General features: G+C 34.5%; 1 pseudogene across 1 annotated transcript; it reads left to right on the top strand.

The window, feature by feature from the left end:
* The first annotated feature begins 6,250 nt into the window (after window positions 1-6,250).
* Window positions 6,251-7,024, top strand: LOC309792719 (thioredoxin reductase-like selenoprotein T; annotated as a pseudogene). Its single transcript has one exon. The product of its transcript is annotated as a thioredoxin reductase-like selenoprotein T (transcript).
* Window positions 7,025-13,418: the final 6,394 nt, after the last annotated feature.

Below are 13,418 nucleotides of genomic sequence, written 5' to 3'. Positions count from 1 at the left end.
ATTTTTTAAGGTAAATGTTAATTTATATGAACATAGTAAAACTAAGGATATCAGTTTCATGTAGTACATAATTGACAAAGTTGACTAATGTGAAGATATTTGTAATATTAAAAATCAACAAGGGGTCTTTCTTATTGTCAATTTGGAAATTAATTTGATAGTATTTAGAGAAATATCCTATACATGCATCTGACAATTTGGCAGTCTCAAACCTAGTTATGTCCAGGAGAATTAATGATTACTGATTACATACACAAACTGGTTCATTGTAGGTCTGTCTATGCCAGTTAGGAATTGGAGGCAACTTAGCTGTCCATCACTAGGAGAAGAGATAGAAAAAGTATTGTGGTTGTTCATGGTAAAATACACAGTAAAATTTAAAAGCAGTGAAGTAGATGAGTATATAAAAAGGATGGGGCTCAAACACTGTTGAGTTTTAAGATGATAGAACACTAAAAGGAATTTATAGAAAAAAGCAATTAAAACATAGGCATTTAAAACAACACTGTATAATTTTTGTAACATATGTTTCCAAAATATGTGACAGATCACAACATAAAAAAAGACAGTCAGGTGTGGGTGTGATAGGCAGGAGGATCTGCTTAGCTTGACATCAGGGTTGGAGAGTGGATCCCCTTCTCACAAAGTTTAGACAGAATTTTTATAAAATATTTGAGTGCTATTTATTTAGTTAGTTGTGTATTTGGGGAATTCTTTAAAAATCATATCAGTCTTATAACAATTTCAAGAATAGTACAAATAACTCTTGTATCTGCAATTTTCCATTATCCAGAGCCCCCAGTATTCAGGATTTTACCATATTTGACCTCATCAATCATTCATTAGTCACTCATCAAACCTTGGTACTTTAGTACATATTTCCTTAGAAGAGCACTCTCCCACAATCTACAATACAACCATCAATACCAAGAAAGTAACATTAGTTTAATACTACAATCTGATTTATAGATCTCATTCAAATTTTGCTGATTTTCCCAATGGCTTTTATAGATCTAGAATCCAACATAAGACCGCTAGTTGCATGTATTTGTCACAACTCTCTGGTCACCCTCAATCAAGAAGAGTTTCTCAGACTTTTCTTGTTTTTCATAACCTTGACTATTTTTTTAAAGAATATAGACCAGTGTCTTTAGAATGTACCTAAATTTGAGTTGCTCTGCTGTTTTCTCATGATCATATTCAATCAAGGTATGCAACCATGGTAGGAATGCCACAGAAGCAGTGCTATGTTCTCAATGTATCACTTCCTGAAGCACCCTCAGTCAATTTATAATCACTTGATTTCAAGGTATATGTATGCCAGCTTTCTCTACTACTAAGTGATTATTATTAGTTTGCATTTTATTGAATTGGAGAGCTTAGTATTCTACACCGTTATTTTATTCATACATATATTCATTTACTTATTTATTTATAACACTAAATGAATTGTAGCTTCCCCAAAAATTCAATGGGCTGCATTCCTAACCTTCATGCCTTAGAATGTGACTGTATTTGGAGACAGGATGTATACAGGGGAAAGTTAAAAGTAGGTCATTACATTTGGCCCTAATTCAATATGACTGATATTCTTATGAGAAGAGGAAATGTGGAAATAATCATGCACAGAGGGAAAAACGTGTGAATGCATGGGGAGAAGATGGCCATATACCAAGAGAAGAGATAGGCCTAGAGAAGAGTCTTCATTATTCTCAAAAGGAACCAACCGTGCTGACACCTTAATCCTGGACTTCAAGTGTCCAGACCTATGAAAAAATAAATACATGTCCTTTAAGCCACCAAGTCTGTAGTACTTTTTCATGGAAGCCCTAGCAAGCTAATATACCAAAGACTCATGGATTTGGCTATAATATGTTATTATTATTTATTTTAATCCTTAAATTAAATCTCATATTTCAGACTTCATCAGTAGTAACCTCTTAAAGCTGGTTTCGGCGTTTTTTAGACATCCTCATTCATTGAATACTTTCTTAATTTGTTCCACAATAACGTTTTTCAGGTCCATCTTATACTTTTCTTGACTTGGACCTGGAAGTCCTGGTTCTTTCTAGTGGAGAGTTTGCTCCAAAACCACAATCTTTGCTAATCTATGCACTGGGTAATTGGTATATTGCTACTCCCAGGACCTTTCAGTGGATAAAGCAGCTTGAGAATATATCCATATGTGTACATCATCACTCTCTTTCTCTGCACACACACACACACACACACACACACACACATAAACACAATAATATGTAAATATGTATATAGAAATATATACACTTATTTTGATAAGTATTATTTTATTTATGTGAAATACTATACTATAATGTTATTTTTGATCAGCAGCCTCCAAGATAATTCCCAATGATATACCTCATCTTGGTCTTCACTCTGACTCTCTGGGATCATGGACCTTGTGAAAAGCCAACTTCAGTGTCATCAGAAAGCCCTGTGCAGATGCCTACGTGAATGCCCTTGGAAGTGGATTTCCTCATTCTCTAATGGAGACTTCAGATGAGACATTAGCCTAGACCAACAGTTTAATTACAACCTCATGAGAGACTTAGAGCCCAAAGAACCCAGCTAAGCCATATTCAGATTCCTGACTTCTAGGAAATGTGAAATAATAAATGCTCATTTTTTTAAACCACAAAGTACTGTGGTGATTTTTTAATACAGCAATAGATAACTAATACAAAAGTCCCCAACTTATAATGGTTCGACTTACATTTTTTTTTGATGTTATGATGGTGTTGAAGTGATACACATTTAGTTGAAACTACTTCACATTTTGAATTTTGTTCTTCTCCCAGGCTAGTCATAGGCCTTAGGATACTCTCTTGTGATGCTAAGCAGGGCAGAAGCTGCAGCTCCCAGTCAGCCCCACAATCACAAAGGTAAACAACCAATACACTTACCACCATTCTGGACTCAGACAACCATTCTGGTTTTCACTTTCAGTACAGTATTCAATAAATTACATGAAATATTCAATACTCTATTATAAAATAGGCTTTGTGTTAGATGATTTTGCCCAACTATAAGCTAATGTAAGGTAGGCTAAGTTATCCTGTTCAGTAAGTTAAGAGTATTAAATGCATTTTCAACTTCAGATATTTTCAACTTATGATGGGATTATCTGGATGTAACCCCAACCTCATCATAAGTCAAGGAATATCTGTATATCACTGATGGCAAGTTCAGCAGTCACCTCTTAATTGCAAATATCTAGGGCATTTGTACTTAATTTGTATGTTCTACAATATAATATTTAAATATTTAAACGTGGAATCATAAATGATAGATTGAAGCTAAGCTTTGTCATTTACTTGCAAAGTTACCTTCTTTTTATGTACCACAATTTATTAATATGTTAAATATGGATAATAATAATAGTGATCATCTCAAGGTTTTTATGGCTATTAAATAAGATAATACATGTAAGACACATAATACGGTGTCTGGCACATAGCAATTGCACAATAAATATTAGTTTTACTTTTCACTGTTATTATCTCTTGTCTCTAAAGATTGTCTTCATCTTTTGCTTCTATAAGAGTACTCCTTGATTTTCTTCCTATTTCTGAGTAGCTACCTATACTCCTTTGAGTTATTCCTCATGAAACTTTCTTTGTCCCTTTTAATTTATCACTCAGTATAAACTAATCCTCTAATGACTCACTCTAGATATTTCACAAGCACTTCAAGATTAAAAATCCCATCCCTGCAAATCTATGTGTTTTCCAAAATTCTCTATCCTAGTAAATAACTTGGTTATCTACTTGGAAATTCAAAGCATAAACACGAGTTTTAATTTAGTATACATCAGTTAACCAAATATTTTGATTACCAATTATCTATGTAGTTCTAGAATTTCTTAAAAAAGGAAAATGGAAAATGATATGTGTTTTGTTCCCTTGAGAAATGTACTGTCTGATGAGTATGCAGAGAGGTGTGACATCTGTTAGGGTGGTTTCAGGATGTAATAAAGGAAAATGGGTAATGGGGAGCAAGAAAAGAGAATATAAAAGCTAATAGGTGCAAGTGAAAAATGTCCTTGTCTCCCTTTATAATGTATTCAATGGAAAGACATTGAAAAGTTATGAGTATGGGATTGCAAAGATTTGATACAGCCTCAGCTCTCCTTCAATCACAAATTAAAATTTTGCTGAGTCCCATTAGAAGTATTTTCTTTGTATTTTTGCAATCAGTTTATTTTTCTCCATAACCACTGCTACTTTTTAAATTCAACTTTGTCATTTATTGCTGGACTTATAGCAATCTGCTTGGCTTTCATTTTTAACTTTTCTTATTCTCCTACTTAGAAGCCTTTAGTGACTACTCAGATCCTTTAGGTTAAAATTCTAGTTCTTAGCTTGCCTTCCACAAAAGAGAGGCCCTTTATTATTATTCATTTACTTGCCTCTCCAGGTTCATCAACTACTTCATCCACACCAGCAACACAATCGTTGTCCACTGCAAGGAACTTCTTCAGATTTCCTGTAGTGACCATACCTTTATATTGTTTTGTGGATACATATATTTTGTTAGCTTTGCTTGGAATTTCTCTTTCCTTACTCCATTTTCATCTGCTTTTGTTCTTCAAGATCATCTCCCATAATGTTCCCTTTCTCAGTCACCTCCAGTTTTTCTTAGGTTCTCTTTTTCTACACTTAAGTAACATCCTTCCTGTAATGACAGTAATTGTAATAATGCCTATCTAGTGAAATCTGGGGTTTCTGAGGCATATTAGAATTATCTGTATTTATCTATAGTTGCATAATTAATTACTCTGAAACATAGAAAATGAAAACAACAAACATTTGTTATCTTATAGATTCTGAGGGTCAGGAATTCAGAAGCAGTTTATCCAAGTGATTCAGGTTCAGGTTCTCTCAGGATGTCACCATCGACATGTGGGTTTGGGCTGAAGTTATCTGAAGCCAACATTTGAACAAGAAGAGTCTCTTCCAGGATAACCCATTCATTGTCTTCTTTTTTTAAAATAAATTTATTTATTTATGGCTGTGTTGGGTCTTCGTTGCTGTGTGCGGGCTTTCTCTAGTTGCGGTGAGTGGGGGTTACTCTTCATTGTGGTGCACGGGCTTCTCATTGCCGGGGCTTCTCTTGTTGTGGAGCACAGGCTCTAGGAGCGCAGGCTTCAGTAGTTGTGGCTTGCAGGGTCTAAAGCTCAGGCTCAGTAGTTGTGGTGCACGGGCTTAGTTGCTCTGCAGCATGTGGGATCTTCCCGGACCAGGGCTCGAACCCGTGTCCCTTGCATTGGCAGGGAGATTCTTAACTACTGCGCCAACAGGGAAGCTGCCATTCAATGTCTTTTGAAAGGAAGACTCAGTTCTGTCTGTAGACAGAAGGCTTCAGTTTCTTACCATGTGGCCCTCTCCATAGTGGTAACTTGAATGCCCTCACTACATGGTTGCTGGCTTATTCGAGAGCAAATAAGCTAAGAGCGAGACAAAAACTGCAGTGTTTTCTATGACCTAGACTTGGAAGTTTGACTCCATTATTTCTTCAATATTTTATTAGGTACACATGTTACAATACTGTATTTGTCATCTGGTGTGAGATAAGACTACACAAGCACATTAATATAGGGAGGTGAGGCTCATTGTGGGCTATCATGAGGTTATAAATTTGAAAAACTTTAATATTACAAAATATTATATTAATAATAATATTAACTTAGAACCTCTCCAATTATTCTACTTTAATTGTGGAAGACAGTTTCCCCAAAAGTATTTGCCTTCATGGAGATCCCAATTTAAAATAAAGGGCAGTAATTTAAACATTAAAATTTTTCTGTGGTATATTATATATATATATGTATGTATGTATATATATATATATATATATATATATATATATATATATATATATATGTTGTACATATATTTCATTTTTACAACTGTATTTTAACTTATGAGCAATTATATATCCAAAGAAAAACTTAATCTATTATGAAGAACAAATAAAAGGACAACATTTTCTTCCAAGCAGCCATGTGGCCTTGAATCATCTATGGAACTTAATTGTGTTTCAGCTTTGCTACCACTCAGATCAGTAATATAACAAATTGTCCCTTATATCTCATGAAACTATTATGAGTGTAAAGAAAGCTACTGATGATAAACAGCAAAGAAAAGTTAAATGGCTCCCGTCTCCGGCTCTGCCTTGGGCTGGCTGCAGTCTCAGTCTGAGGGCTGCCGAAGTGGTTGGCTCGTTTAAGATGAGGTTTCTGCTACTTCTCCTAGTGGCAGCGTCGGCGGTGGTCCGGAGCGATGCCTCCGCCAACCTGGGTGGCGTGCCTGGCGAGAGATTAAAGATGCAGTACGCCATGGGGCCGCTGCTCAAGTTCCAGATTTGTGTTTCCTGAGGTTATAGGTGGGTGTTTGAGGAGTACGTGTGGATTATTAGCCAGCGGTACCCAGACATCCACACTGAAGGAGAGAATTACCTCCCTCAACCAATATATAAACACATAGCATCTTTAGTGTCAGTCCTCAAGTTAGTATTAATAGGCTTAATAATTGTTGGCAAGGATCCTTTTGCTTTCTTTGGCATGCAGGCTCCTAGCATCTAGCAGTGGGGCCAAGAAAATAAGGTCTATGTATGTATAATGGTCTTTTTCTTCAGCAACATGGTTGAGAACCAGTGTATTCAACAGGTGCATTTGAGATAACTTTGAATGATGTACCTGTGTGGTCTAAGCTGGAATCTGGTCACCTTCCATCCATGCAACAGCTTGTTCAAATTCTTGACAATGAAATGAAACTCAGTGTGCATATGGATTCAATCTCACACCATCGACCATAGCCCCACCTATAAGCACTGCAAGTTCTTTTACATTAAGGGATTTTTGCAAGAGCAGCGTGACTGACATTATGAAGACCTGTACTGAAGACAGCAATCTGTTCGTACAGACCAGATGCTTTCTTGGCAGGCTCTTTGTACCTCTTGGAAAACCTCAGTGTAAGACTCTTTTTCAGTACTGGCATATTTTGGAATTCTGCACATTCATGGAGTGCAATGATACTGTACACTTTTTCTTTCTTCCCCAAGTCCTCTTGGTTAATAGTTTTTTTTTGTTTGTTTGTTTTTCTTTTAATGCAGACATTACTACTTGTACTTTTTTTCTCGGTCATATTTGAAAAAGTAGAAAATTGAGTTGCAATTTGATCTTTTTTTCAAAGATGTCTGTTAAGTCTGTTGTGATTTTATATGAATTTTCCTTCTTTATAGTTTAAAATTGATCCTTTTCGGGACTACAGCTGAAGTTCCCAAATATTTTATAAAAGTTTATCAGACATCTCTAATTTCGTCATGTCCAATTTACATAGTTTTCAAAATATTACAGATTGTGAACAGCACATTATATAAGATTATGCGGGGAAATCCTATATCCAGAGTACTCTACCAATTTGTGTATGTGTGTGTGTGCATGTGTCATTACCAGAGAACTACTAAAAGACCAACCACTTTTTAAATCCTGTTAATGTAGTTCAAGTATCCTGCCTTAACCAATTTAAGGAGTTGATTAACTGGGCCTTTATACTTAACTCAATAAAAATCTAAGCAGATGTCAGTTTAAAAAAAAAAAGAGAGAGAGAGAAGTTAAATGACTATGAAAAGGTAAGGTGGCTTCATTAAGTGATTTGCAAACATGTCTCATAAATGGTATTTGAATATTTGTAATTACCTAGCATGCATTATATACAAATAATAACTAATCTAGTCATTGTACAATGCTAATTTCAGGTGACTTTTCCCAAGGTGCCTTTTTTTGGTTACCAGATTAGCTCATCAAGGAGGTAGATTTACAATGTCACATGTAAAAACACTATTGACCATCAGGTACCATTTATCTTTATTCAAGCTCAGTGTAGAAGTGCAATAAAATGGGAAGAAGACTGAGAAGGTATATAAATATTATCATCTGTGTCTACAAACCACAGTACTTTTATTTTTTAATTAATTAATTAATTAATTTTTACCACAGTACTTTTAAAAAGCCTTAAAATATTAGTGGTATTAATCTATTTTAGAATCTAAAAGGTAAACAATGAAGGCCATAAAGGGAATTCCTGGCTCTCAATAAAGCAAATTTTCCATGTATTCAAAGTTCAACTTGTGGACATTCTTCCAAGAAAAAATAAAGTTACTGATGGATTAGGTTTCAAGGCATCTACAATGGGCACACAACTTGGAGCACAGGCAGGTAGCTTTCAGAGGGAACTCAAAGCAATTGCATCAGCTATGTGCAGCACCTTACAGATCACTGTGGAGCTAGAGTGGATTTGATTTTCCCTCTGAAGTCATGCACTCATCTAGAAGGAAGGTTTGGCTCAAACTTTCACTTCATAAAGTACTTTTTAATTTATTCCCAAAAGTATACAATGACCTATTACTAAACATCATTTATAATGATTTATCACTGGTAACTTAATTTGTTCCTCCTTCATTTTTATTTAGAGAGAAAAGTAAGAAACCACTTGACTTACACAAAGATTTGTTAACCTTGAGTCATTTTTGTTTTAAATCCTTGAAATTCTTTGAGACTTTTTTTTTTAATATGGAATTTGTACATTCTAGTTTGCAACTTCAAGGAAAAAGTTAATTGCGGCACTTTCATCTTCTCATATTTCAAGGGGTTTTTCAAAATAAACTAAAAGTTTCTGAATTTTTAAAAAATTGCATAGCATAATCAGGGCTGATATGGCTGATATAGAAACTGCAACCCAGACGCAGAGTACTGTCAATACAAATATTTTTATGTCATTGGCTTAGTGTCCCTGCTGTGGGTGACAAGGAAAATGATATTAAATCTTGAAGGAAAGTGATCCAGGTTAGGCAATGGTGAAATTATTATTAACAAGTCTTCCATCATAATTTGGGAGGTAAATAATGTTGATTTAAGAGCAGAGGTTGGAAAACAGAATGTTAGTAATGGGTGCTAAACACCATTGGGTGGATTTTACCAGATCTTAAAAGAAAGAGATTATTTCAAAAAGAACTGAACATTTCCAGGTGGAAAAGAAAAAAAAAAAAGTGAAAAATTTAGGAACTTGAAGATTTGGAAAATACAAGTGTATCCAATGTCAAACAGTAAAATATTAAAATTGAAACATTTATAAAAGACAGCTTAGATGCAGGGGGTCCAAACAGTGCTTGCCCTTTTACTCATTATTAAAAGATTGTGAATAGCTAAGGTGGCACTTAGTAAATCTTTTCATTTAGACAAAAGAGAGAAAAGCTATTCCTCTTCCATGAAAGCTTAATAAAACAAAGTAATTGCAATTATTTTGAGTGTATGAGAGAAAGAGAGTTCAGGTGAGGGTGGAGAAGAGAATGCAAGAAAATGATGGCAAAGTTAAGAAGTATGTTCGTTAAAGGATAACATGTAGACACATTATGGTGACTGACATCAAGTAGATAGAAGCCAACTACATGTTTTAGAGTCATTCTTTCAAAGAAGCACTAGCCTAAACTAAAAGTTTGTGACTTTGGGGGAGTGGGACAAAACAATTATCAGGTCCTCAGTCTTCTATAGGCAGAAGGAAGTTCAGTTCTCAAGGAGGCTATGGTCCACAATACTCAATTAAGTTATGGAAATGGAGGATGATAAGAAAGGAAAAAGCTTCTAGAACAATGAACTGAGAACCATCCCTCTCAGGGAGCAGAACTGAGCCCAGTCATAAATCATTCCTCTTACCCAGAGTGGGTGGCCCTTACCAATGTATGCTAAGGATGCAAGATTTTTTTTTTCTTTTTACCGTAGGTCTTGGTGGTTATCTGATTTAAATACAGCAGTGTGTACATGCCAATCCCAAACTCCCAATCTATCCTCACCTCCACCACACCTTTCCCTGCAGGTAACCAAAAGTTCATTTTCTAAATCTGTGGGTCTGTTTCTGTTTTGTAAATAAGTTTATTTGTATCTTTTTTTTGATTCCACGATATCATATGATATTTGTCTTTCTCTGTCTGACTTACTTCACTTAGTAGGATAATGTCCAGGTCCATCCATGTTGCCACAAATAGCATTATTTCATCCTTTTTAACGGCTGAGTAGTTGACATTACTATTATGTGTCTCCCGTTCTTCTCCTTTCTGTGTGTGTGTTTACTGTTATTATTCTGACCCTATCTAGCCACTGTAAATTGACTGTGTGAAACAGATAACTTGTCTTTTTGTCCATAATTCTCAAGAGGACCCACAAAAGGAACTATCCAGAGATTAACATCCATCATCTTTTATAAAAGGTTATTAACACCCTGAATATTGATCTTAATGCTATGGCTAGCTGGGACTTTTGGATTGTCTTTCTTGGACAGGGTTGGGAGGGATTTCTATTTGTAAATGAGAGTGAATTGAATATTTGATAAACAGAAAAAGGAACTGTGGTAGTTATTAATATTATTCACAGATACCCTACCTTCTTCTAGCCACACAGCAGGACTGGAATTCCAACTAGTTAAGAATAAATTTTTACTGAGATGAATCAATTTCCATCAATATGTACCTGGTTTCAGGATAATTTTTTAATGCTTATATGTAATAATGTCTTTGCTAATAAAATCTTCTTCCCTGAGTCATATTTTTCCTCTTTTTTAAATGGGGAAATATTCAGTGTTCATCTGTAGCTCTAATTTCATACTATCTGCTCTCTTAGTGACCTTTTCTAATTTTATGGCTTCAGCTATCAACTGTACTTTGGATGAATATTAAATTTCAGTCTAGATTTCTCTACTGAATTTTAAATTCAAATACACAATACCTAATAGACATTTCAAACCCATTATTGTTCCAAATTGAATTGATTATTTTTATCATTGCAAATATGGCTGTCTTTCTAAATTTACCCTTTAACTGATAGTCATTGAAGGCCAAAACCACAGAATTATGTTAGATTTTTTTTCTATGTCTAATTGCTCACCAAGTCATGCTAATACTATTGACTAAGTATTTCTAGATTGCTTTCACTAGATTGCCCCCACTGTTACTTACCTCACTATCTTATGGCTTTGCCATCCACTGTAATCCCTGATCTAAAGAAGTCAGATTATTTGAGACAGAAAAGGAACTTCAGTGATTATGATAAAAGATAAATTCTGTAATAGACATTTGCAGGAAGTAATATTGAAGAAAAACATCTAAATCAATCTCCCTTCTTCAGGAAACACTTCTAAGAGTATTATGCTGCTTTCATTCATTTCACAGATATTTATGATGTGAATTCTCTATGACAGGTCATGCTTTTCCTTTGTATCAGGTAACTCACTGTACCAACTATGGACAATATAAGACAGCATTTCTTATGAATTCACTGAAGAAAAATGTGGGAAATAATATTGTAGGGTACAGTGTTGGAAAAAACATCATTCTCTAGAAGTGTAATAAGACTGAATTGCAAAGTTCTTATTGGAAACTGTGAAACATGAATTTGGAAATGTCAGTGTTAGACTAGATTAAGACGTTGCATACTGTGTGATATTGTCAGAAGTTTATCCTTATAACAGGAACCCTAAGAAAAATAACCACCTTCTGGACTGCATGACTTGGTAACTGGATCTTCCCTGTGTTTCAGCCCTCAGGGACAAATAAATCTTTTTAGTTTATTTTTAGGCAGGAGTAGGTTTAACTTTAGATAAAGTTTTAATACATTTAGTCAAAATGAAAATTTAAAAGTGAGATTAACTTAAAAAATTCAACTGGAATAAAAGTGAGATTCATACTTTACACAGATCAAAATGTGTCTTATTCAGAAGTGTTCAGAATATAGAAATAAGTAAAAAATTGTAATGATGGGAATCAAAGAATGGAACAGTGAAACTTAACAACATTTTATCTGTTGGATTTTTAATAAATAAAATAACCTTTTTATAAATGTTCATATTTTTGTACATTTTCCAAGAAGCACATGTATTCTTTTATAATTAGGAATAATGAAGATACTAATAAGTGTGTTAGTGACCCTCTCATGGACTTTCTGGAAAATAAGTGTTAAATGAAAAATGTCATTTCTTATTATATTTGACATATATTAAGAAACGAATAGTCATATTATAAGAACAAGTATGTACTCACGGCCTCCAACCTTCTCTGAATTATGAGCTACTAACTGAAATAATTTATGCCACTGGTTGTTCAAAAGTGCAGATGTCGTAGACTATTTGTCATCTTTCACTATTTTTTTTTGTTAACTATGGAGACTTCTAATAAACAATGGGTCTAGAAACTTGGAAATAAACAAACAAACCACAGAAATCTTAATACTGAATCCACATGATCGTAAAAAACATTGAGAATCCAACAACACAGTTCTGGTCAAGTTTCTCTTTGTTAGTAAAATAAATGAAGTGTCTATAATTATTTGTTAAATCTAGTGAGTTTATACAGGCACTCTAGATACATGGCCAACGTTGTTTGCTAATTATTTTCTTTGAACAGACACTAATAAAAAATTATAAAGGTTTCAATATGTAGACATTTTAAGTCATTCAAATTGGTTGTTTGCTATAATGAAACAAAGCTACTTGGCTGATTATGTGATATGTAGAATTTAACTGTATCCCACACAAGTCCTGCAGATGGATGTTTATGGCAACTTTATTCATAATTGCCAAAGCTTGGAAACAACCAAGATGTCCTTCAATAGGTGCATGGACAAATAAATTCTGAGACATCCAGACAATTTAATATTATCTAGAACTAAAGAGCAATGAGCTATCAAGTCATAAAAAGGAAGGAAACTTGGAAGAAAATTAAATACATAATACCAAGTGAAAGAAGGCAATCTGCAAAGGCTACATACTTAATGATTCCAACTATATGACATTCTGGAAAAAGCAAAACTATGGAGACAGTAAAAAGATCAGTGGCTGCCAGGGTTTGGGGAGGGGAAGGATAAATAGATGCACAGATGATTTTTAGGGTGAAGTACTCCATATGACACCACAGTTATAAATACATGTCATTATACATTTGTCAAAACCTATAGGATGTGCATCAGTGAACTGTAATTTAAACCACAGACTTTGGGTGATTAGGATGTGTTAATGTAACCATCAACCAACAATGTCCAATTGTAACAAATGTACCAAGCTGTGTGTGGGGGGGTCGCAGCATGTTGGCTGTGGGGAGGCTAAACATGTAGGGGAACAGGGAGTATATGGGGAATCTTTGTACATTACCCTCAGTTTTGCTGTGAAACTAATACCCTTTTAATTTTTTTTAATTAAAAGAACTATTTAACTGTTTTGAGTGCAAGTATTTTTTCTGAAATACTTTTAATACATTTTCATGTTAATAAAAGCATACATCAGATATATTGTGGGTTCAGTTCCAGACCACCCAAATAAAGTGAGTATCACAATAAAGCGATTCATACAGATGTT

Source organism: Mesoplodon mirus, assembly GCF_964341445.2.
Source record: "Mesoplodon mirus genome assembly, chromosome: 17".
Taxonomy (NCBI): domain Eukaryota; kingdom Metazoa; phylum Chordata; class Mammalia; order Artiodactyla; family Ziphiidae; genus Mesoplodon; species Mesoplodon mirus.
Note: the sequence above shows the minus strand (reverse complement) of the source record. Positions and strands in the feature narration are given on the sequence as shown.